The sequence below is a fragment of the Cornus florida genome, unplaced genomic scaffold, assembly GCF_030987335.1.
Source record: "Cornus florida cultivar Cherokee Brave unplaced genomic scaffold, ASM3098733v1 CherokeeBrave_3.0.0_Hap2_Chr04, whole genome shotgun sequence".
NCBI classification, from domain to species: domain Eukaryota; kingdom Viridiplantae; phylum Streptophyta; class Magnoliopsida; order Cornales; family Cornaceae; genus Cornus; species Cornus florida.
The window spans coordinates 5,815,686-5,840,408 of NW_026775574.1; the positions used below are offsets into that span (position 1 = coordinate 5,815,686).

General features: G+C 36.0%; 1 pseudogene; it reads left to right on the forward strand.

The window, feature by feature from the left end:
- Nucleotides 1-11,498: 11,498 nt before the first annotated feature.
- On the forward strand, nt 11,499-18,511 carry LOC132304661 (glycosyltransferase BC10-like; annotated as a pseudogene).
- The last annotated feature ends 6,212 nt before the right edge of the window (nt 18,512-24,723 follow it).

A 24,723-nucleotide genomic window follows, 5' to 3' on the forward strand; every position in this document is an offset into this window, starting at 1 on the left:
GTGCCGTGTATACTTGTTTTAGGCGTATCTCTTTTTGCTTAGTATACTTGTATTCGTATACTTGATTTATGAGATTTCCATATAAAATGTATACTTGTATACATATGCTTAGATATTACATGACTTGTCTTAATATGGTTTAGTATACTTGGAAATGTATGCTTGTATGTTGTGTAGCATGTTTTAACAATGCTTAGTATACTTGAGCATGTATCCTTGTGTGCCGTTGTTCACTTTAAATTGCATGAGTAGCTTAGGATAATCCCTGAGTCTCATTTTGAAATAGACGTTAGATGGCATGAACCCTTTGACATGTTTGACCTTAAGGTGATATAATTGTAAAACGCTAGGTTGATGCATGCTCATCTCTTACGAGTAGCTTTATGTTACTCACCTATGTAGTGGGGACATTTTTCAGGTACCGGGATCAGGATTCGGGATTCACATCATGCTTGGATGATTTGTAGACTTGAAGTTCTCATTTCTTGTAAATGTTGGCTTGAAATGCCATTTATAGCTTTACATGTCAAAATGTGTAAATTTGATTCTATTTATGTAATGTGTACATAAGTACACTCTTTACAATGTATTTGACATGTATGAGATGAGGTCATAGGCCAGTGACATCTAATTTGTACCTTATGTAACTTTTAACTTCATGAAATATTATGAAAATATTGAAAAGTGCTAAGTCATTGGCTCACCATGTTTGCATCGGTTGTGGGAATTCCATTTTTTTTTCTTCCATAGGGACTTATTAATCATGTTTGAAGTGTGGCCAAGGGCCAAATGGTAATTTGACTCCATTTTATATTTTTGGATTTCAAATTTCCCATTTCAAGTCCATTTTTCTCATTTTTGGCCGTTGGGGGTTCAGATTTTGAGTCAGAGCTTCTCAGGAGCCACGGACCATTCCCGTGCACTTAGAATCATTTATTACACTTGCGTGCCCATTTGTTTCAACCTAGAAATGCATTTAGGGCCAAATGCATATTTGGTGCTAAGTTGCATTTTCTGAGTTTTTGATCCTTTACTGAACAAGGGGCATTTTGGGCATTCTACATTGAGTTTTTTTTTTTTAATTCTCTGCGTGCCACGTAGAAAATTCAATTTTGGGAGGCGTTTCTTTTTTGTGTTTTCCCAGCAAATGTCATCTTCATGCCTGTTTCTGCTCTCAGTTCTGGACAATAGAACTTCCTTTTAGCTTCAGCAGCTTTTTTGGACCCTCTTGACCTATGTTGTTCAAGAGGCATTTTAGGGACTTTACAAATTTTTTTTTGGTTTCCTTTCACATAGCTGGGTAGAAAACGTGATTTTAAAGGGGTTTCTCTCGTTTAGGGATCCGTTTTTAGCCTCAGTTCCGAGAAAAAAATTCAAATGGTGCTTGCTGTCAAAACACTATTCCTGTCCAGATTTTTGAACCCGGAAAGTTGATATTTTTTTAAAACTTTGAGGCTTCATATCTTTATCATCCGGACTCCAAATCAAGTGATTTTTGAGTCTAAGTTTATTAGTTTTTGCTGGTCTATATAACGATATATACGGTTGCATCAAATTATAACTAAAAAGACCATTTTACCCCTTACGAAGTACCCTTGCTGCATTGATTTCAAACCCAAAAATGTGATTTTTATGAAACTTTGGAGTTTCATATCTTCTTCATCCGGACTCCAAATCAAGTGATTCTTGGGTCTAATTTGATTAATTTTTTTGCTGTCTTTCTAGTGGTGTGCTCGGTAGCACTCGATTTTATATTTTCAGAAATGACCATTTTGCCCTTGGGGGTCTGTTCAGTCTTTTTTTTTGATAATTCGTTTCCGCATCAGTTCTCATTGAGTTCCACGACCTCATGGAAGGTCACTTTGACTTCTTAGAATCTTGTTTCCTGTTTTCGTTTCTGCATTCGGATTCGTTATCGGGTCAATCTTCAGTTCATCACAGGACGCACTGGCTTGAAAAACCAGGGTCGTCACAGGTGGTATCAGAGCTCCTAGGTTTGAAAACCTTAGGACGATGGCTTTGGGTGCATATCATGCTTGTGTTGCAATGCTCTATGTGTTTAGTTGCTTCTTGATAACTTGTTTACGTGCTTATGTGGACGTATGTTTAGAAGTTTACCTTAACTGTCACAGCATGATAGATATGCTTGTTTACCTTAGTACATTGCATATACTTGTAGATATCAGCATGTTGTATGTGCTTGTCTGCCTTAGCATACGGTATATGTTTGTCCGCTTCAGTACATTGTATATACTTGTTTGTTTTAGCATATTGATTTACGCTTGTCTGCTTAGCATGTTGGTTATGCTTGTCTACTTTAGCGTATTACATGTACTTGTTATTCTTAGTATGATAGTACGATGCATACATTGACATGCCTTATATGACCTTAATACTTGTGTGAGTATGTAGTCTATTGCTATGTTACGTGTCAACTGCTTACTTTTATGTCTTGTTTAGGCATTGTGGGTTGTTCCAGCTTGGTCGGTTAAGATTGATGCTAGGGCATCATCTCTTGGGGTTTCGTGGTAACCTTGATGTGGTGACGTCATTGGGGTCTTGTTTCTAAAGCCATGGGACAACGAGTTGGATTGACTCGAGTCCTTCCTTGGGGATTGGGAGATTCGTTTTCGTGAGCCTCAATGGCGAGGTTCTCGCGTTTCTTCTTCTTAGAGTGATGGTTGGAGATTTGATAAGTGCGTTGACCTAGGATTCTTCTTGTCTTGCCTTGGACAAATCTTATGAGCTAAGGTTGGGGTGTGAGTGGTTACGCGTAATTAATTGCATTGGTTCAATTAATTATTCTCCCTCGTCCTTGGAGACTTGGGGTTTTGTATGGATAGGATCTTGTAGAGTTCTCATCGAACTCATTGGCATCTTGAGTTGAGTTCTCTCATTGGTGTCTCGTAATGGTTAGTATTGGGACTATCCATTACACCGTTGTTTGTTTTGTGTGGCGTTAGGATTTCACCTTGTGTTTGGGCCAGTCTTTAAAAAGACTTGTAGACTATTTGTTTCGGGAACCTTAGTGTTCATTATAGGAGATGATTCCTTTCCTCACGGAGAGAGATCAGACTCATCCGGGTTTTTTGGGATTCACTTTCCGTGAGTTTGTCCTTCTAAGAGGCATTTCATCCCTTCTTGCTTGTGATTTTGTAGGATTGTTATTTACATAGTGATTCTTACATGTTTATATGCCTTGTTATTTTGAGCATGCCTTAGAAATATGTTAGGGGATGTGACTATTTGGTGGTTATGTGATGATATAGCTAATGTGTTTTTCATTTACTATATCTGCTTGTCATGCTAGCGTCATAGGTGTATAAGCTTGGTTGTCGGGATTGTGTGTGTGAGCTTGATCCGATGTCTTGATTCTTAGGCGTAGCCTTGTAGTAGGTCAGCTTTAGCATGACGTGGAGGATTTTAGGTGCATTGTCTTGTTGGGAGTCATTATGACTAAGGCGATGATGATGTTGTTTGATTTATAAAGTCTGATCTATTGGCTTAAAGGCATAGACTTGTCATACTTTGGATTCGTGACTAGTGTGGTTGACAACAAAGTTTTGAGACTTGGGGTGTCAGTTTTTTCAATATTGAGGATTTAAGGCCTTAAGCGTAGCGGTGCCTATGACATTATTGTCAGAGTTTTGGATTGGCCAGAATGGTACAGCCGGACATTTTGGACCATATCGCAACTCTCACAGAATGTCTGGTTTCCGTGGTGCTTTTGGTAATGATTGTTTGACATTGATGTCATTTGTATCAATAGGTTTCACGGGTGAGCTTGTTGGGGGCAGGTGATGAATTAGGGCTTTATACTGTCATATTACCGTACAGGTTGTGTGTGGGCGAGCGCTAGTTGCCGTCGATGATACCTTGCATTACCTAGCAAGTAATGTGAGTGTGGGCGGGCACTTGACACTGTGGATGCTACCACACCTTGGGTACATTGTGGGCGGGTTCTAGTCAGTATTCGTGCTGCCATGTTACTTCTGTTTGTGTTCCTTGTTTAGTTATGTAGTTACCTTGATCTCTTTTGGGTGGTTGACATTGGGTTAGTATGTCAATTCGTTGGAGAGGTGTCTCACTATTCGCGGTTTTGTGTCTCTTCGTTGATTTTGAGACCTTTGGAGTTGTCCTTAGGTACTTTATGATCTGTTCTTTCGTGTGACCTTGTGTACGGTCCTTCTTCGGTTCTTCTGGGAATGTTCTTGATTTCGAAGACGAAATCTCTTTAAGGAGGTTAGGTTGTAATGACTCGGTCATTTCATTCCTTTTCTTTTTCCTCAGAATTTCATGGATAAATTTTTTTCGTTGAAATTTCCTTTCTAAGTTCAGTTTCTTGTCGCTTAGTGTCGTCTCGAGTGCTCGGAAATGGTTTCTGAGACTCTTTCCTTTGGATTGACAACTTCCTTTGAGGACCGAGTCATTTACACATTTTTGGTTTTTCAACACTATTCACTTTTCGTCCTTTTCCTATTTCGTCCTTTTCCCTATTTTGTCTTTTCCCCATTTGTCACTTTGTTGGCGTAACCTCATTCTTTGTATTCAGAGTTGGTTTTTGACTTAACGTATCTTCATTCTAAGTGGTTTCCACGAAATACGTATCTTTACTTTTGCAAGAAAGTATTCTGGTTGCTCCCGGTATCCATAAGGGTATGGATGCAAAGTTCTTTGGAATTATTTTATTTTCTTGGGGTATTTTTCGTAAATATCTTTTGAAGATATTTTATTTCAGGGTTTTTTAAGAAAATATTTTTGGAAGATATTTTCAATCTGTGTCATTAGTGTAGTTTTCACTTTTTGGAGGGGCCATTGTGCAATTAATGAAAGTTATTGCAAAAATGCCTTGTTTTGAGCCTAGATCCTTGTACGGGATTCATTTTCACTTTTCGTTGAGTCGTGTACTTATAGAATTCCATTCTGGTCGTTTTTCTCTAGTTTCAGAGTTTCTGACCCCGGTTGCCGCTGAACTTGTTCGGGGCATTAATTTCTACTCGAGACTCAGTTTCCAATGCCGTTTCTTTCGTTGTTCATATTTTCTCATTTTGAATCTTTTTCGTTCATAAAGTTTTGCCGTTTGAGCGCGTGTGCTCAAATTTCACTTTTCCGGACCTGACGGGATCTGTTCGGGGCACTTTTTGAGATTTTCTATAAATAGGGGGACTTAAAATTAAAAAGTCATCTTCTCCCCTCTCCATGCACAACCAAAACCTGTTATGGCAGCCTGAGGGGGCTACCACCCTTCTTCTTTCATTTGAACCTTCTTCCCTTTGTTAAAAAGTCGAAGTGCCTTCGCGTTTTGTGTTTGCCTTGATCACGCGCATCTTTCATTGGCCAATGACATCTAATTTGTACCTTATGTAACTTTTAACTTCATGAAATATTATGAAAATATTGAAAAATGCTAAGTCATTGGCTCACTATGTTTGCATCGGGTGTGGGAATTCCATTTTTATTCTTCCATAGGGTCTTATTAATCATGTTTGAAGTGTGGCCAAGGGCCAAATGGTAATTTGACTCCATTTTTATATTTTTGGATTTCAAATTTCCCATTTCAAGTCCATTTTTCTCATTTTTGGCCGTCGGGGGGTTAGATTTTGAATTAAGGCTTCTCGGGAGCCGCGGACCATTCCCACGCACTTAGAATCATTTATTACACTTGCGTGCACATTCGTTTCAACTTAGAAATGCATTTAGGGCCGTGCACATTCGTTTCAACCTAGAAATGCATTTAGGGCCAAATGCATACTTGGTGCAAAGTTGCATTTTCTGGGTTTTTGACCCTTTACTGAACTATGGGCATTTTGGGCATTCTACATTGAGTTTTTTTTTTTTTTTTAATTCTCTATAAGTCACGTAGAAAATTTGATTTCGGGAGGAGTTTCTTTTTTGTGTTTTTCCAGAAAATGTCATCTTCATGCCCGTTTCTTCCCTCAGTTCTGGACAGCAGAACTTCCTTTTAGCTTCAGCAGCTTTTTTGGACCCTCTTAACCTATGTTGTTCAAGGGGTATTTTGGGGACTTTACAACATTTTTTTTTTGGTTTCCTTTCACATAGCTGGGTAGAAAACGTGATTTTAAGGAGGGTTTCTTCTTCGTGTTTTTCCAGAAAAACTCGTTTAGGGATCCATTTTTAGCCTCAGTTCCGAGACAAAAATTCAAATGGTGCTTACTGTCAAAACACTATTCCTGCCCAGATTTTTGAACCAGGAAAGTTGCTATTTTTTTGAAACTTTGAGGCTTCGTATCTTTATCATCCGAACTCCAAATCAAGTGATTTTTGAGTCTAAGTTTATTAGTTTTTTCTGGTTTATATAACGGTATGCACGGTTGCATCAAATTATAACTAAAAAGACCATTTTATCCCTTGCGAAGTACCGTTGCTGCATTGATTTCAAACCCAAAAATGTGATTTTTATGAAACTTTGGAGTTTCATATCTTCTTCATCCAGACTCCGAATCAAGTGATTCTTGGGTCTAATTTGATTAATTTTTTGGTGTCTTTCTAGTGGTGTACTCGGTAGCATCCGATTTTATATTTTCATAAATGACCATTTTGCCCTTAGGGGTCTGTTCGATATTTTTTTTTTATCATTCGTTTCGGCATCAGTTCTCATTGAGTTCCACGACCTCATGGAAGGTCACTTTGACTTCTTAGAGTCTTGTTTTCTGTTTTCGCTTCCGCATTCGGATTCGTTATCGGGTCAATCTTTGGTTCATAATAGGATGCACTGGCATGAAAAACCAGGGCCGTCACAGGTGGTATCAGAGCTCCTAGGTTTGAAAACCTTAGGACGACAGATTTGGGTGCATATCATGCTTGTATTGCCATGCTCTATGTGTTTAGTTGCTTCTTGATAACTTGTTTACGTGCTTATGTGGACGTATGTTTAGAAGTTTACTTTAACTGTCACAGCATGATACATATGCTTGTTTACCTTAGTACATTGTATATACTTGTAGATCTCAGCAAGTTGTATGTGCTTGTCTGCCTTAGCATACGGTATATGTTTGTCGGCTTTAGTACATTGTATATGCTTGTTTCCAAGGTGAAGTTCCACGTAATTGCGAAGGCCCTACCTTTATTTCGTACTATGTTTGGAGCTAAGTAGGTATAACATTTTGTAGGCAAGCTCCCTAGAGCTTTAATGCCTCAAGGCACTGTGAGGCTCAAAGGGGCTTGTAGACTGAGTTTTAAGTCCTGGCAACTGGTCTTGTCGTTAGGGTTTGTATTGTTCGAGGTCTTAGCTCTTAAGGCTTATTGGCCTAGTATGATGCCATGGCTTTGAGTCGTTCGAAGATTGGTGCATCGAGGCTTATTGACCAGGTGCGCTGCCAGGGTTTTGAGTTGCTCAAGGGTTGGTTCCTCGAGGCTTATTGTCCTAGTGCACTGCTAAGGTTTGAGTCGCTCGAAGGTTGGTTCTTCGAGGATTGTTGACCTAGTGTGTTGCCAGGGTTTGAGTCGCTTTAGGGTTGACACTTCGAGGCTTGTTGACCTGGTACGCTACCAGGGTTTGAGATGTCGAGGGTTAAGCCTTCGAGGCTTGATGACCTGATACGGTATCAGGGCTTAAGGTGTTCGAGGGTTAAGTTCTCGACGCATGATGGCCTGGTGTGATGTCATACCAGGGCTTAGGGCACTCGAGGGTTATGCCCTCAAGGTTTGGAGTCCTGGTGTGATACCAGGGCTTGGGATGGTCGAGGGTTAAACCGTCAAGGCTTAGTGCAATTTTTAACTTTCTAACTTGCCATGAAGTCTTAGTTGAGGGATTGTGTTAACTTGCCAACTTGCCATGTCAACAACTGGTGACTAACACCCACAAAAGTCTCATTTGATTATTTAGAAAGTTATTTTTCTAATAATTTTATGAATTTTACTATTATCGATTCGATTCTATCATCGATCCTACATATAATCTTGATCTTAAGAAGTAAGAACCTCGCGCCGCATATATATAGATCCCTAATCTTATAATTCAATTAGGCATGATGTGCATTCATTTAGTGCTCATGGTATTAATCTGAAGTTATAAAAAAATAATAAATAAATAAAATAAATAAATTCTAAATATCTAATCTTTCAACAGGCTGATGGTTCACTCGTATGTTCCTCTACTTAATAGCCAACAAGTCTTAAAAATTATGAATATTCATTATGAGCAAAACATATGATATACACACACATATATATAAACTAGCAGCTTGCTTTCTATGAACAAAACACATGATATTCTCAAGCCTTTCTTTCATAGTTTCTTCATTTTTACCACCGTACTTCTCATGTGCCCTTGTTTCGCTTTACAGTTACACACATGATCCATATATGGAGTTGTTTTGAAAGTAATTTATTATATTGGGGTGCAAATTTCTTACTCTCTCCTTAGGTTGTTGTGACTGCCTTAAATTTACATAACCCGAAGCGTTAGCGAGTAATTCAAAAACTGACCTGATAACGAGTTGGTTGGTCCTAAGGTTCCCTAAAGACTTATTTGCCTGTTTAATGTCAAAAAGCTTTGGTTCAGTGATTTTAAGTGTATATCCTATCTGCATTATGGCTTAACATATGATACTGGGGCAGCATTGTCATTTACATTACAGTGACAGACTTTTCACATAGGCATCTATTAATTCATCACAGCTTGTACACTTATTTTAGCTAAATTGACTGGTTTCATTGAGGTTCAGTGTAAAAGAAATCTGCTACAGGTGCTCATAAGGGTATTTTAGTACTTTCTCAGTTGTATTCTATGAATACTCGTATGTCTAACTAGCTGCATTTCACTGAATAGCGATGGTTAAGCCCACATTATGATTAATACAGCCTCATCAATAGTATTTTGCTGAATGTAATATACAGCTGGTATAAGGTTGGTTTTCAAGCTTTTTAAGCATACTCAGGAGTGTAACATATTCCTCCAATGATATTACAGAGCTTAGAGGCTAAGCAAAGAGATAAAATTCATTGAGGCCTCAGCTGTATGAACAGACTTTACTGATGCACAAGGTGTCATTGCATGGTGAGATATCAAGGACAATATGTCCTTTCACTGAGAGAATGTCAGAGTTATTCTTGTATAATCATTAGCTGAAGAGTGGCAGCAATGAATTCAGTGAAAAGTAGTCAAGCATTTGCACAGGTCTATATATATGCTGTTATAGGAGCCTTTAGGGTTTATAGGCTTAGAAAAATATACTGAAAGTGAAGCTGCAGCTAAGAACCCTCGACAACCTCATACTGAATAAGTTTTTCTGTGATTTGTGATGATGACTCATGTAAGAAAGACCCACTGATTCAAGCCTTGTGTATGATCAATGTGTTGAGATGTTGCTGCTGTCTAAGTTGTTGGTGCAAGGGCTGGATTGACTGGTGATTTTGAGTTCCAAGTTGCTATGGTCAATTCTGAGTGCTATCACAGGTATAACAATGCTATTTACACTTGCTTAGTAGTTTGTTTTGAACAAAAACTTGCTGGAACTAAAATTGAATCTCTAAATCATCATTCAGGCTCATTTTCTGGTTTAATCTGTGATTTAACTATGAAATGTCTAAGTCTAACTGCTCTATGGATTATCTTCCCGTTAGCAAGTATATTTTGGTGAATTGAAGTTATAGAAATTGACTGTGGAACAATTTATTGATACATTGCAGTTTTGGGGGACCGCCCCGCCCCATTTAAATAGATAAATTATTTGAGTACCATAATTCCATTAGTATATATATTTCCCACTATATATTATGTACCTTATATAACAATATTAAAGTAACAAATGAATTTTTTTAAAAAGAAAGTTACAACGGTGAAGAATTGAAGATAAAAAGGGGAAAAAAAAAGAAGAGCAAATCCATTTCAATAATAATTAAATTATCGTCTTAAACGAGGCGGGGCAGGTACCCGCGGGGGTAAAAATGTTAAACAGTTACGGGGATGGGTGAAAAGTTCTCTCGTTTTTGCAGTTTTGGGCGGGGATGGGGATGGGGTTTTTAAACGGTTGCAGGGAAAGGGGAGGTTACACCCGCCTAAACCCGCCTCCTTTTCCCTTCCTATATATACTTAATCACATTGATAGTTTGGGGAAGTTTGATTCAAAATCTGATGAGGGTATATTTCTGGGGTATTCTACAAAAAGCAACGCTTATAGATGTTACAACCTTAGGTCTTCAAAGGTGGTTGAGTCAGCCCATGTGAAATTTGATGAGAATCCTCAAGTGACTTTAACTGAAGACAGTAATACTACAATTGGTTCAAATGAAACCAGCTCCTCAGTGACTGAACCTGAAAATCCAAAAAAACTACTTACCCAATGTTGCAAAAGCAGGTTCTAGCTAAAAACATTATTGTTTCATCTCAAGTTGGAGTTTAAACAAGGAATAGGAAGAAATTAACTGAGTTGGAAGTTGAAGATAGCAAAGAATACAGTCACTTTGCAATGTTGTCATCTATTGAACCTAAATCTTCCTTTGAAGCTCAGAAGATTGAGGATTGGGTTATAGCCATGCAAGAAGAATTTGATCAGATTAACAAAAATGATACTTGGACACTTGTACCTAGACCTGCAGACAAGAATGTAATTGGCTCTAAATGGATTTACAGAAACAAAATGAATGAAAAAGGATCTGTTATCAGGAATAAAGCAAGTTTGGTGTGTAAAGGCTATTCACAGCTAGTTGGTATTGACTATGACGAAACCTTTGCTCCTGTAGCTTGAATGGAGTCCATAAGAATGTTACTATCCTTTGCATGTCACAAACAAGTCAAAGTGTACCAAATGGATGTCAAATATGCTTTTCTAAATGGAGATCTAAGTGAGGAAGTTTATCTAGAATAGCCTAAAGGTTTGGAAGATTCTGAATATCCCTCTCATGTATTCAAACTGAACAAAGCCTTGTATGGTCTCAAACAAGCTCCCAGGGCTTGGTATGAAAAACTACATTAGTTCTTAATTGAACAAAGATTTCATAGAGGTAAGGTTGATAACACCTTGTATGTCAAAATTCATCAAGAACAGTTTCTAATTCTTCAAATCTATATAGATGATATCATGTTTTGTGGCTTAGACACTTCTTTAGCATAAGAGTTTGCCAATCTTATGAAGACAAGGTTTGAAATGTCACTCTTAGGTACTCTCAGGTATTTCTTAGGACTTCAAATTGCTCAAACATCCAAAGGGATCTTTATTTCATAACAAAAGTATGCCTCAGAGCTACTTAAGAAGTTCAACATGAGTGATAGCAAGTCTGTTTCAACACCATTGTGTCCCAATACCAAGCTGTTACTTGATTGTACTTTAGAAGTAGTTCTTTCAACACTATACAGGTCTATCATTGGAAGTCTACTGTATCTCAAAGCCTTAAGACCTGATATAATGTACTCAGTGGAATTGGTAGCCAGATTTCAAAGTAATCCAAAAATGTCTCATCTCCAAGCTGCCAAACGAATCCTCAGATATGTTAAGGGCACAATCTCTTAAGGTCTATATTATTTTTTTTCACCAACAATGTCTATAACTGCCTTTTCGAATACTGATTGGGGTGGATCTTTACCTCATAGAAAAAGTACTTCTGGTTGCTGTTATATTCTTGGTTCTAATGTAGTCTTCTGGCTCAGTAAAAATAAGAAACAGTCTCTATATATACTTCAGAAGCTGAGTATATAGCTGTCTCTTAAGCTGGTTCTCAATTACTTTGGATGTAATCTACCCTGACAGATCTTGGACTCCACTTCTCTATGCCTCCCAAGCTCTTTTGTGACAATCAAAGTGCTATTGCCATCAGTAAAAATCCCACATTGCATTGGAAAAGCAAGCATATAGATATCAGGTATCATTTTCTCAGAGATAAAGTTCAGAAAGGGCTTTTTGATATTACTTATCTACCAACTGAGGATCAAATTGCAGACATCATGACCAAACCTCTTCTTCCTCATAGATTTTCAACCCTTAGAGATCTTCTCAGGGTTATTCCCCCACTTTTCTGAACTTAGTATTGTTGGTCATGTTCACCTTTTGACCTTCAGTGTCAAAAAGGGGGAGAAAATAACTAAAATAAGGATAGTGTCAGGCTATTCTTCTCATTTGATGAGTGTTTGATTTAATGAATGTTTGGTTATTCTCTGTTTGTTATCTGCATCACTGTGATTGAGGCCTTATTTCATATCAAAGTTTTTGTCATTAAAGGCAAAAGGGGGAGATTGTTGGTCCTAAGGTTCCCTAAAGACTTATTGCCTGTTTAATGTCAAAAAGCTTTGGTTCAATGATTTTAAGTGTATACCATATCTACATTATGGCTTAACATATGATACTGGGGCAGTTTTGTCATTTACATTGCAGTGACATACTTTTCACATTGGCATGTATTAATTCATCACAGCTTGTACACTTGTTTTAGCTAAATTGACTGGCTTCATTGAGGTTCAGTGTAGAAGATATCTGCTACAGGTGCTCACAGGGGTATTTTAGTACTTTCTCAGCTATATTCTATGAATACTCGTATGTCTGACTAGCTGCATTGCACTGAATAGCTGTGGTTAAGGCCACATTGTGATTAATGCAGCCTCAGCAATAGTATTTTGTTGAATGTCATATACAGCTGGTATAAGGTTGGTTTTCAAGCTTTTTAAGCTTGCTTAGGAGTGTGACACGTGGCTGTGGTCCATTGAAATATATTCCTCTAATAATATTATGGAGCTTGGAGGCTAAGCAAAGAGATAAGATTTATTAAGGCCTCAGCTGTATAAATTGACTTTATTGATGCACAAGGTGTCATTGCATGGTGAGATATCAAGGGCAATACTATCCTTTCACTGAGAGAATGTCAAAGTTATTCTTATATAATCATTGGCTGAAGAGTGGCAGCAATGAATTCAGTGAAAAACAGTTAAGCATTTGCACAGGTCTATATATATGTTGTTATAAGAGCCTTTAGGGTTTATAGCCTTAATAAAATATACTGAAAGTTGAGCTGCAGCTAAGAACTCTCAAGAACCTCATACTGAACAAGTTTTTCTGTGATTTGTGATGATGACTCATATAAGAAAAACCCACTGATTCAAGCCTTGTGTATGATCAATGTGCTGAGATGTTGCTGCTATCTAATTTGCTGGTGCAAGGGCTGGATTGAGTAGTGATTTTGAGTTCCAAGTTGGTGTGGTCATTTCTGTAGGTTGTCACAGGTATAACTATGCTATTTACACTTGCTCAGTAGTTTGTTTTGAACAAAAACTTGTTGGAACTAAAATTGAATCTCTAGATCATCATTCAAGCTCATTTTCTGGTTTAATCTATGATTTAAGTATGAAATGTCTAAGTCTAGCTGTTCCATGGATTATCTTCCTGCTAGCAAGCATATTTTGGTGAATTGAAGCTGTAGAAATTGACTGTGGAACAAGTATTGAGCTTGTAAAACCCTAAAACAGTATTGTTTATGTGTTTGTTGAAGTACTAAGACTTAACCTTGTGATACACTCATGCTATGCTGATTTGTTTAAAGAGATAAACATGAGTACTAAAGTGAATTAAGACTATGGAAGCTACTGGTGAACTGATCACGAAGGAAAATTTCAATTTTACCCCTCAAACCCTAGCTGCAGCAGTTTAGTGTTTTGAGGTAGTAACTTGGTGTTTTATGCTGTGTAAGCTGTTTCACTTGTAGAATGAACTTGATTATATTGTTTACTATCTATAATGATGTATGTGGTGAGCTATATGAGCTTTGTTGGTCCAAGAGGGTGCTTAGGATATGGGGAGTGTGTGTGTGTGCACTGTGATCAATTTGTGTGTGTATTGGTTATGAAAACTAGTGTCTATTCTTGTGCTTGGGTATGTGCAGAGAGTGAGACGGCTGAATGTGTAACAAGGTACATATAGCTAGTTGTGGACTTTATTGGTTGAGGCCAAGAACCAAGGTTTTCCCTAGTTGAAAGGGTTTCCTTGTAAATCTTGTTTTGGTACTCTTGAATGCTTGTTTCTATACTTAGTTGATTTTGTTGGAAAAAGATTAACCAATTCACCCCCCTCTTGGTTCATCAGAGTCCAAAATGCGGAAGTTAGAAAAGAGAAGGGGTCTCTAGAGATGGACACTACCTCTAAGACAACAAAGTGACTTCTTAGGAAGTCACGAGACTCAAATAGAAATCAAATGCGGAAGCTAAGGTAATAACGAACAAGATATGGAACTAGGCATAAAATTATCATTTCCCAACAAAACTGGATACTACGGTGCATACCATTGGATAGCCAACGAAAATTCTATAAACTTAGGCTTAAGAATCACCTAATTTGGAGTTAAAATGAGTGAGATATGAAGTTTCAAAGTTTGGTTCAAAAGTTGCCAAGAAGGCACCCAAGTACAGGTATGATCGATCGCACCTCCGTTGCGATCGATCGTAAGAGTGTACGAACGATAGGCCGAGGCTTGAATATTTCTTTTTGCATGTTGCCTACCTTTTAGGTTAAGGCTGCACTGTAGTCCAGTGAAAGTCCTTTAGTGTGTATCTATATATATACGGACTATGTAGTTATTGTTGAGTTGACTAGGATGTATACGTGTATCTGGTCTTTATTTGGACTGTAGTAGAGTAGAACTTGTTCGTGAACCTGACCCACTATTATTTTTCAGGTGTTCGTTAATTCCAGACTTAAAGATTGTTCGTGTTGAGTAGAGACAGTCATCATCACTCTTCTACGTATGATTCTTCTTTATGTTTTAGTGTTTAGATTTCTTTATTTCAGTTAATAATAGTTGGGTTTTATTAGGGGTCCACATGATGGATTTTCGAGTTGTAATCTAGACGGTTACTGGTATCAGAGGATTCGGATGGTTTACGGAAGATTTATTTTATCGGATTTAATAGAGGATTTATTATTTAGTTTCTTTTTAGCGTTATTAATTATTCTTAATTATCTCTTATATTCTGTGTTTGATTATTAGTTTAATTATTTGATATTCCCTTAGTGTCGTGCGTAGACTTGATCGACCCGTGTCCCGAAATCGAGGGGTATCACACAAAATGATGGCAAAAAATCAACAATTTTTTCCTTACACTTTGATAATGGAGAAAAAATCAATCAAGATGAAATGAGCGGAAGAATGATCTAGAGTAGGGTACAATAAATTTACTCTGATACCATGTTAAAATATATATAAAATTGAAAAGAGAAATAAGATAGAACAAAGCACGAATATAACGTGGTTCAGCCACTAGGGGCTTACATCCACGACACACAAAGCCCAGGGCTACATCACTTTTATTATAAACTCTCTTAATTGTGTTTACAAATACACACCTCTATTTATAGGTGAGTTAGAAAATAGTTTTAAACAAATAATAGCAAAAACTTGCTTTACAAGTATTCTTGCTCTACAAGAATATGATTATAAAGGAAAGACTTCAAAGAAAGTCAAAAGACAAATATAGTAATAATTAATCAGTCTTATTAGGAAATAACTTTAACAGTACCCATACAACGGGACTCTAAAAGTGGCTTTCATGTTCTTAACAAGGGGTAAATTGCCACTGGCACAACTTTGGGAGAAGTTCTTCAAGGGACATGAAGGGTTGTTTTCAATCTACCTCCATACCTCACCCGGATTCACTCCTGAGCCCCCAGAATCATCAGTATTCTATGAGAGATGAATACATAGTAAGGTTAATTAGGATATGTCCTCAAACACACACATGTCTGTGCATACATATGCTTTTGGAGACTAAAATGAAGTTATAACTTGTTTGGTTTTTCATTCAGAAAATAGTTTTTAAGAATTCAGAAACTAAAAACTATTTTTAGAAAACTATACAGATTTAAAAAAAAAAAAAAAAAGAAAAAGAAAATTTGAGTGTTCAGGAAACAGTTCCAAAAACCATTAACTAAATAAAATTTTGTACAATTTTCTAATTTTCAGTTCTTAGAAAACTGAACAAAGCAGGAGATTGGTTCTTTATAATTTTTTTTAGATGTAGAAAGGCGCTTACTAGCCAATACCCTCATAAACTTTTGTACTAAGAGATTCGTTTTACTCTCAGAGACTTGCATTCTTTTATTCAACTTCATTATGGTGGTAGTGGTCGCTACGCCACAAGCTTAAGAGTGTGCATTAAGGCGAGGGCCAAGTTTTACATTTATAAAAGCTACTACTACCTTCACTAAAAATATAGTTAGGGTGAGTAGGGATCGTCCCAAGGGATTGGAGTCGAATTTGGTTGTGAAATCACAATTAGGGTTAGTAGGTCAAGTGATCAAACAAATAGTTGGTTGATTGATTGAACTAAAGAACAAATTAAACTAAATAATTGAATGCAATAAAGAGTAAGTAAGAGAGAGAGATCTTGGGGTTTAAAGGTCACCACCAAACAATACTTTTCTACACCCTTAACAAGTGACTAATGAGGGAAATGTGTGTTGTAATATTGATGTGTGTGTGTGTGTGTGTGTGTGTTTGGTTGATTTAATTAGCAAGGATGACCAATTAAATATATATTGTCTAAGCAACATGTGAAAAGCATAATATATCTAGCAATTAAGTGTATATTGTCTAAGTAGCATGTGAAAAGCAGAATATATCTAACAAGTCATTAATCCTTTCATTAAGCTCACAAGCTAAATACACCACAAGGTTAAAGACATATGCTACTTGCATTCAAAAGTATGGAATATCAAACAACAAGCATAGATTGTCCTCCCATCTAACAACTATACTACCACTACACTACAATTAAGCTAATGACATAAAATTAAACTAATTAAGCTAAGGGAGAGGCACAATCCATCAAGAAATAAGTATGAACCATCAAGAAAATTACAAGAGCATTCCATTAAGCACTATATTTTGACAATCTCTAGATCTATGGCATTAATACACATAGATATGCATCAATAACACAAGAAATAGAGACAAACCCATGAACATCTATTCTAGCATATATAGACATATGGATAGAATGAAATGATCAATTGGAAGCATTAAACCACATAAATCATTGAATAAACAAGATCTATATATATATAAGTGCCAAAACATGTATTATAACACTAATCCCTCAATAATACACAAAATTAAGATGTAGAAAGCATACTTGGGGCTAACTCTAGCCCCAAGAGGATGTCTAGCCACTCATGGTAATGCTTTTCTAACGCCCAAGGGCAAACTCCATGGAAGAAATCTACTCTTTGGTTGATGAAGAGCTCCCAAGCTTGTGTCTCTAGCCTTCTCCTCCTTTCTTCCTCCCTAAGAATAGCCTCTATTGTGTTAGATCAATCTCAATTATTCTAAGTATTCTCCTCAAACAGTGTATCATATTCTATATATAGGTAGGTCAAGTAACACACAAAATGAGCTAGGGTTGTCCACAAAATATTCCCCAATGATTGGATAAGGACAGCTTTCAATGAGCTAGAAATTTAACTTTTTCGCACTGGAGGAAGTTCGATCGATCGAACCTTAGACTTGGATTGATCGAACATGGCTGAGATCTATTGAACTGAAGTTGGATTGATCCTCAATGGCAGCACCTTTTTGGATAAAAACAAATATGAGATATTTCGAAGATATTTTTGGAAAAATGACAAAAGTGGTTGGTAGGGTGATACAACTAGATAAGATCAATCATTTGGATAAGGACAAGGTAGTTCGATTGATCGAATAATGATGTTAGATCGATCGAACTTTTGAGATCTCTGAAAATGTCATCATGGCTAAGATCCATCTTGAAGTGCTGAGATCGATCATGTTGGATCGATCGAACTTTTCTTGAGATCGATCGAAGATGTTGAATTCCACCTTTTTCTTCCTTTTGCTTCCACTTGGCTCCTTTCTTTGATTCATCCAAGAATTGCTTCATTCTGCTCTTATTTGGCTGAGTTATCTTATTTTCAGGATAAGTGCCTGAAAATGGAAATAATACTAAATCAATCTAAAACAGTAAAGTAAGATAGATAAATGTACTAGAATGCCTAAGTTTAAGGGGGTTAAATACGCACTTTTCAGCGCTCATCACATTACAATCTACAACTACCTCATAAACTCTAATCATAACTTTCTTAGCTCCTTTAACGATCCATGATGCGCAGGCCGTGGCCTATACAACAACAGAATGTGGCCAACCATTTCATTGTCAAATTAGTGTAAAGGGTCCCAGTGGTTCGAAGCACACCAGAAACTTGCCATTGAGATCGTATCTGATATCACATACTATCATGTCTTTCGGAACCATTGCATCCCTCCTCGTTACATGGAAGAGCACTACATGCCAACCCTAGTCACTAAGGTGTATCCAAAACTGACCTCAGATAGGACCATATTACTTGGGTTGATTGGTCTGGAGGTGGTTCACACCTTACAAGTTTTGTGAGGATGGATGTCTCGGAGGAGTTCTTAAATAGATCAAGACATGGAATTTAACTGCATTGATAATGGTGGGATGAGCTCCATTTGCTTTCTTTTTGCCAGGAAGTTTCATCCAAGCACCTTACAACCTTTGCTAAGGATAGCCCCAACTTTCTTTCCATGGGTTTAATTCCTAATTCAAAGCGTGTTCCTTAATTTGTAATGTTGATTTTGCAAAGACCTATGAGCTAGAAGATATATGCTCAATGAGACACTAGTGTCACATTTAGGATGAGTCATTTAACCTGTACATGCCAATGAATTGGATCAATTGGGGACTTGTATTGCACAACAGAGCTACCTACAAATGCTTATATATTTTAACTAAATTTGGAGAAAATTAAAGTCAATGGTTCAATTTAGTATAGGCTTCTTAATCTATAGTTTTATTGCACTTTCTCTGTTAGAGAGCAAGCTAAATGGCTAAGTAGCATATTAGAGCATATTTTGATATGGAGTAAGCTCATACCGCCCTTGACAATATTTTGTGACAATAAGACTGCGATGTTTCAAGCTCACTATGAGTGAGTGGTATAATGGAAAGTCCAGGCATGTGCAATTAAAGCACAATTATTTGACAAAGGTCATAGTTTATGGATTATCACAGTTTGTTCTATAAAGGCCAAATCTAATTTTACAGGTCCACTATTGAAAGGCATTTAAAGGCACCTTGTACTCTGAGACACCTAAAGGGATTAAATTAAAGCCTGTAATTGATTACATTGTATTGTTATTCGAACCCAACCTAGTGATATTTTTCTTGGGTTTAATGGGAAGAACAAGTAATATAACAACTTGTGTGAGCACATCAATGTACGATCATTTCCCTATGATGTAATGTGGGTGCTCAATCCTGTAACTGAGAAGGTTGAGATCTAAATCTCTTAATGAATCTATAGATTAATTTTTAATTGGAGTGTACATGATCGACTAACCTATGAGGAGGCTGAGACTTGCATCTCTTAATGAATTCTATAGATTTGTTTTCCGTTGGGGTGTACATAATCACTTCTAATAGATTTATCTTGTAAGATGATGTTATTAAAGTCTCTTAATGAGTCGATAATCGGTATTTAGTTATAGTATGTAACATCACACTTTATAGATCCACCGATTTAAGTGTGGAAGTGGGGGCCACTTTTATAGGATCTAGACAGGCTTGATCCTTAACGACACGCAAAAGTATGAATTTTGGATACATGGGCAAAACGTGTCAAGCTTCAGCATTTTATCTTCGAACATATGTGACGTTCTGAATTTTTTTACAAACCTGGATGTGTCAATGTGACCCGAAAGTTGATCCGATAACGGATCCGGAATGTGGAAGCGAAAACAGAAAACAAAGTCCTTAGGGATATACAGCATCCCTAGGAAGCCCAAGTGACTTTCCATGAAGTCACAGAACACAACGAAAACAAAAGCGGAAACAAAAGACTGAAAATGGACCAAGTATGCCCCTAAGGGCAAAATGATCAAATCACAATAAAAAAGGGAAGGTTTGACTCCAAACAAGTCAAATGATGTTCATACAAGCTAACCTAGTCATTTCACAACATTCCAAGAGATTCTAAGAACTTTGCCCAAGAATCCCATAAAACACCCCTTTCCAGTTGAAGAAAAATCTGACACTGTTCCACAAAAACATGAATAACTCTCACTGTGATTTAAATCTAAGAATGACATTAATAACATTGGAAAGCTGACTCTTGAGTTTAGGCTCAAGAATGACCCCATTTGGATTAGAAAGGACAAAGTTAAGATAGTTTGAAGTTCGAGAAACAAAGCTGGCCAAAACAAGTGAGCTAAGAATCTAGTCATTTCGGTTGGCCGAAATGGAAGGAGTGTGCTGCTGAAATGAAGCCATATGCTTCGGTCGACCGAAATGGGAACCAACAGGATTGAAGCTACTAGAAATGCAATTATTGAGGCTTAAATGAACTTTTTTGGAAAAACACGAAGAAAAAATCCCCCTTAAAATCATGTTTTCCAGCTAACCATAATGAAATAAAAATTTAATTATGACATGAAAACCCCAAAATGCCCTTATGCTCAGTTTTGACAAAAACTAGAAATACAACTTTGCTTCAAGTGTTCAAATGGTCAAAAATGAAGTTGTGTGCTAAAACGATTGTGCACATAAGTGTAATAAGTATTTTAAAGTGTGTGTGAATGGTTCATGACCCCCAATTATGCCCAATGCAAAATATGACATACTTGAACCCAAAATCATGAAAAATGCTCTTTCAAGGCAAATTATGAAGTCAATCACCAAAGATGCATTCAAATAATCATTTGGCCCTTCGCCACGCATCACATATCATATAAGAACACTATGAAAACTGGTAGAACACAGTTCCCACCATCCAAACTGAAATTGACATGCTAAAGCTTCGCATTTTCCAAATTTTCTCGTATTTAAGCATATATGCAAGTAGTATAAAAGTAAAGCATGAGGTTCTTGGCCCTTGACCCCATCACATACATGTCAAATAAGTCTCAAAGGATGTGTTAAGGCACTTGTTACATATCCCAAATAGAAATTACAAGTCTTAACATTATAAACCTAAAGTAAAGCAAAATCATGCTAGTAAGTGCATGAATGGAAAAACTCTGATCTCATTAAGCCACAAGCATACTCAAGGATGTTGTACATCCCTTAGGTATGGTTCTTTACCAGAAAAATGTCCCAACAACGAGGGTGAGTAAACAAGTTTACTCGTAGGAAATGAACATGCGTATAACCTAAAGTTTTGCAAGTCTTTACAAGTTGATATAAATCAATCCATGTGGTTCATGGTACCTAACGTCTATGTCCAAGGTGAGACTAATGGATCATCCTAAGCTATACTAGAACATCCACATCATAAACCACAATGTAAAAGCAATTAAACAACATCGTAACCTCAAATACCAAATAACAAGATATAAATTCACAAAGTACACAACTTGAAATTTAAATGCGAAATCAAACAAGTGGAATCTTGGACGTCACGCCAGAATAAAACCGACACCAAGCATCATTTGGGTTACTAGCCTGTGGGTGCTTGCCCCTAAGTATGCACTAAAATAGAGGGCTCTCAAATCCCCCGTACTAGAGCCGAGCCCTAGCCATAGTCAAACTTACGACATCCCCAAGCTTCCAAAATCAACAAATAGTGCACAACAAGTATATACACATATACTAAATGCACTTAATAAAATATCATACATAATCAAATTGTGAAAACACGCAAGACATGCCCTAGGTCCTCAACTTTAATACCCAATATTTTAAAGGATTTATTAATTGGAAGTAATTACTATTATTATTTGTTTAATTTAAGTGCTGTTATTATTATTATTTTTTTTAATGATTCGTTTTATTTAATTAAGTGTGCAGATAAATTGTGGTTTGTCTTATTTAATTAAGTGTGTAGATATATTGTCTTGTTTTAATTGAATTATATTTTTGTAATTTTATTTGTTAAATTTGTATGGTGTTTGATTTACGAAATGCTAATGAGTGAATTGTTTATTTGATTTATGTGCGTTTAAGCTTGTGTGTATTATTTATTTAATTATTTTATGTATTTAAATTATTTGGATTCGGTTTAAGGAAAGTTGGACCAACGGATGTGGTATTTGGCTCGAAGGAAGCCTTGTTGGGTTAGTTATTAAAGGCCTATGGTTGTGAAGATATTTAATCATTATCTTTGCAAATTTATATATATATATATATATATATATATATATATATATATATATATATATATATATATTGATATATAGGAATATATAATTTATTTAACTAATGATTATATATGGAAGGTAATATACATATTTATATTAAAATATATGTGTATATATATTATTCAGAAGATAAATATTATTTATTTTATATGTTAATCATAATGGGAAAATGATTTAGTTTTGATGTGTATAAATAGACACATATGACTTTAGGGTTAGGAGTTTTTTTTCACATTAGAAAAATAAGGGAGTTAGAGAGAGAGGAAAAAAGGGCTAACAAAGTGGAAGACAGATCAGAGAAAGAGGAGATCGGATTTAGAAGAGACAGGCGAGTTATTCTCTACTTCTCCTCTTAGAACTCATAAACTTATCATCTTGATTATCGAAATAATAATTGTATTTTATTGAATTAAATTATTAATCGGATTAGATGAGCATGTTTATTCTTTAAAAAAAAAAATTATAGATTTAAACATGTGAATATATGTATGAATTGTTCGGATAATTTAAATATTGTATGTAAGGGTAGGTTAATTAAATTTTATTTCTGAAATTTTCTTATAGTTTGTTTTAACTTTATGTAGCATGATTAATTAAATTAAATGGACCAAAATATAATTACATATATTTATTTATGGCCAAAATTAATAAATTAAGCTTGTGGATTTTTCCTAGAATTTTCTGGACTGATTTGATATTTTTAGAAAAAAATTCGGATTTTTAGAATTATATATATATATAATTATATATGTGTAAATTAATTAATTAATTATATATACATACATATATATATATATATATTTATATATATACTGTATATGTTTACGCACTGGTGGTAGCTTAGAAGGGCGATATTCCAGTGTGGTGCGGCCTATGCTAAAAGTGTGTGCATGTGAATCTGGGGCATTGAATTTTGAAATACATAATAGATTGATTCAATGCATTAGGGTGTATAATATGTTGATGGGTACGCTGATCTAGACCGTTGGATGAGGTAGATGATGGTGGATTGATTCGGTGCAGCGCACCAGCAGGGACGCGGTACAACTAACTAATAGGAGCGCGCCGCGTCAGCAAGAGAAACAGCCAGCGCCCGTGGGTGCGCTTCTCAGCACGTGCGCGCGTAGCAGCGTGTGTGAGCGTGTGCTCACTCTCCAGTGCGTGTGACGGCGAGTGTGAGTGCGTGCGCGCGTGGAAAAATGTGTAGAAGCGCGTGCAAGGTGCTTTAGAGAGTGTAGAGGCGCGTAGTAAGGTGTTTGGTGTCTTGAAAAGGTCTGGTGAAGTCCGGAGAGGTTCTAAAATAAGTTTCGAGGTGTTCTAGTTTTTTCTAGAGGTTGTAGAGTGTTACTAAGATACGTAGTAGCCTTTAGCTTGTGTAACATAATAAATTAATGATTATTATAGAAGGGAATGAATATATATATATATAATCGTATATGAGTATATATAGTTTATTTAACTTGCGATTAGGATGGAAGGAAGTAGTTATATATATATACATATGTATATGTATATATATTATGGATAATATTATATACGTATATATTACATAATATATATGTATATGGATATCATTTAAGATAATTATTATTATTAGTCATATTTGGTATATCTGGATAGGTTGGTTATTAATTATTGACATGCTTATTATATACATAAGATGTGTATGTGTGATTTAGCTTATTAGTTAAGTTTAAGGTTGGTACATGGTTGTATTGTAGGCATGAATGAGTTGCCAAAGACTTAAATATATTGCCTTATTATTTATATAGATAAAATACATACGTGAAAAATATGGATGAATTGCTAATTAAAAATATAAATATATATACTCGAGGAGGCATGGTTGAGTTGCCAATATATAGATAAATACATTAATAAGAGCATGATTGAATTGCTATAGCATAATTAAATTGCTCTGTATGTTAGATGATTAAATTCATCTATGTGTACAGTAGGTATGAGTTAGATTTAAGTTAGATACTCTTGAATTAGAATAATCTAGTGGTTACATATTAGTGTATTACTTGGTATATATTAATAAAATATTGTTGGTGGAGACATGAATGATTTGTGAAAGTTTAAATTTCTAAACATGTAATTTAAACAATCAAAAGTATTACTGGGTTTTGGATTTTAGTGGATTATTCATTTAATTGTAATTTATGGCTCAAATGGTTAAATTACTGATTAGGTTGGAATTAAGGTGAGTGGAGTTTATTTTATAGGAAAATCATAAATGATGGTTTTGGTCTAGGTCTGATTATTAATTAATTTAACAATTTAACTACACCTATTAATAGATAGAATTATTGTATTGTATAAAAGTATTTATATATATTTGTAGCATTGTATATTAAAGTTTAAACTTTATTAGGGTTTGTTTTGGTATAGATGATTTGTTTATTGGCTTTCAGAGGTTTGGTAGAGGGAACTTGCTCGTAGGGTTTAACCCGTGATTTATTTTTCAGGTTGTTAGAAGGTCAAGTCTCAAGGTTGAGGATCCGCAGCTGGAGGACTTATCTATTCTTTTTGTTTATTTAAAAGTAGGATATTATTATAGTTTCAGTTGATATTAGTATTTATTTGGTTAGAATTCTAAATAGTAACTTT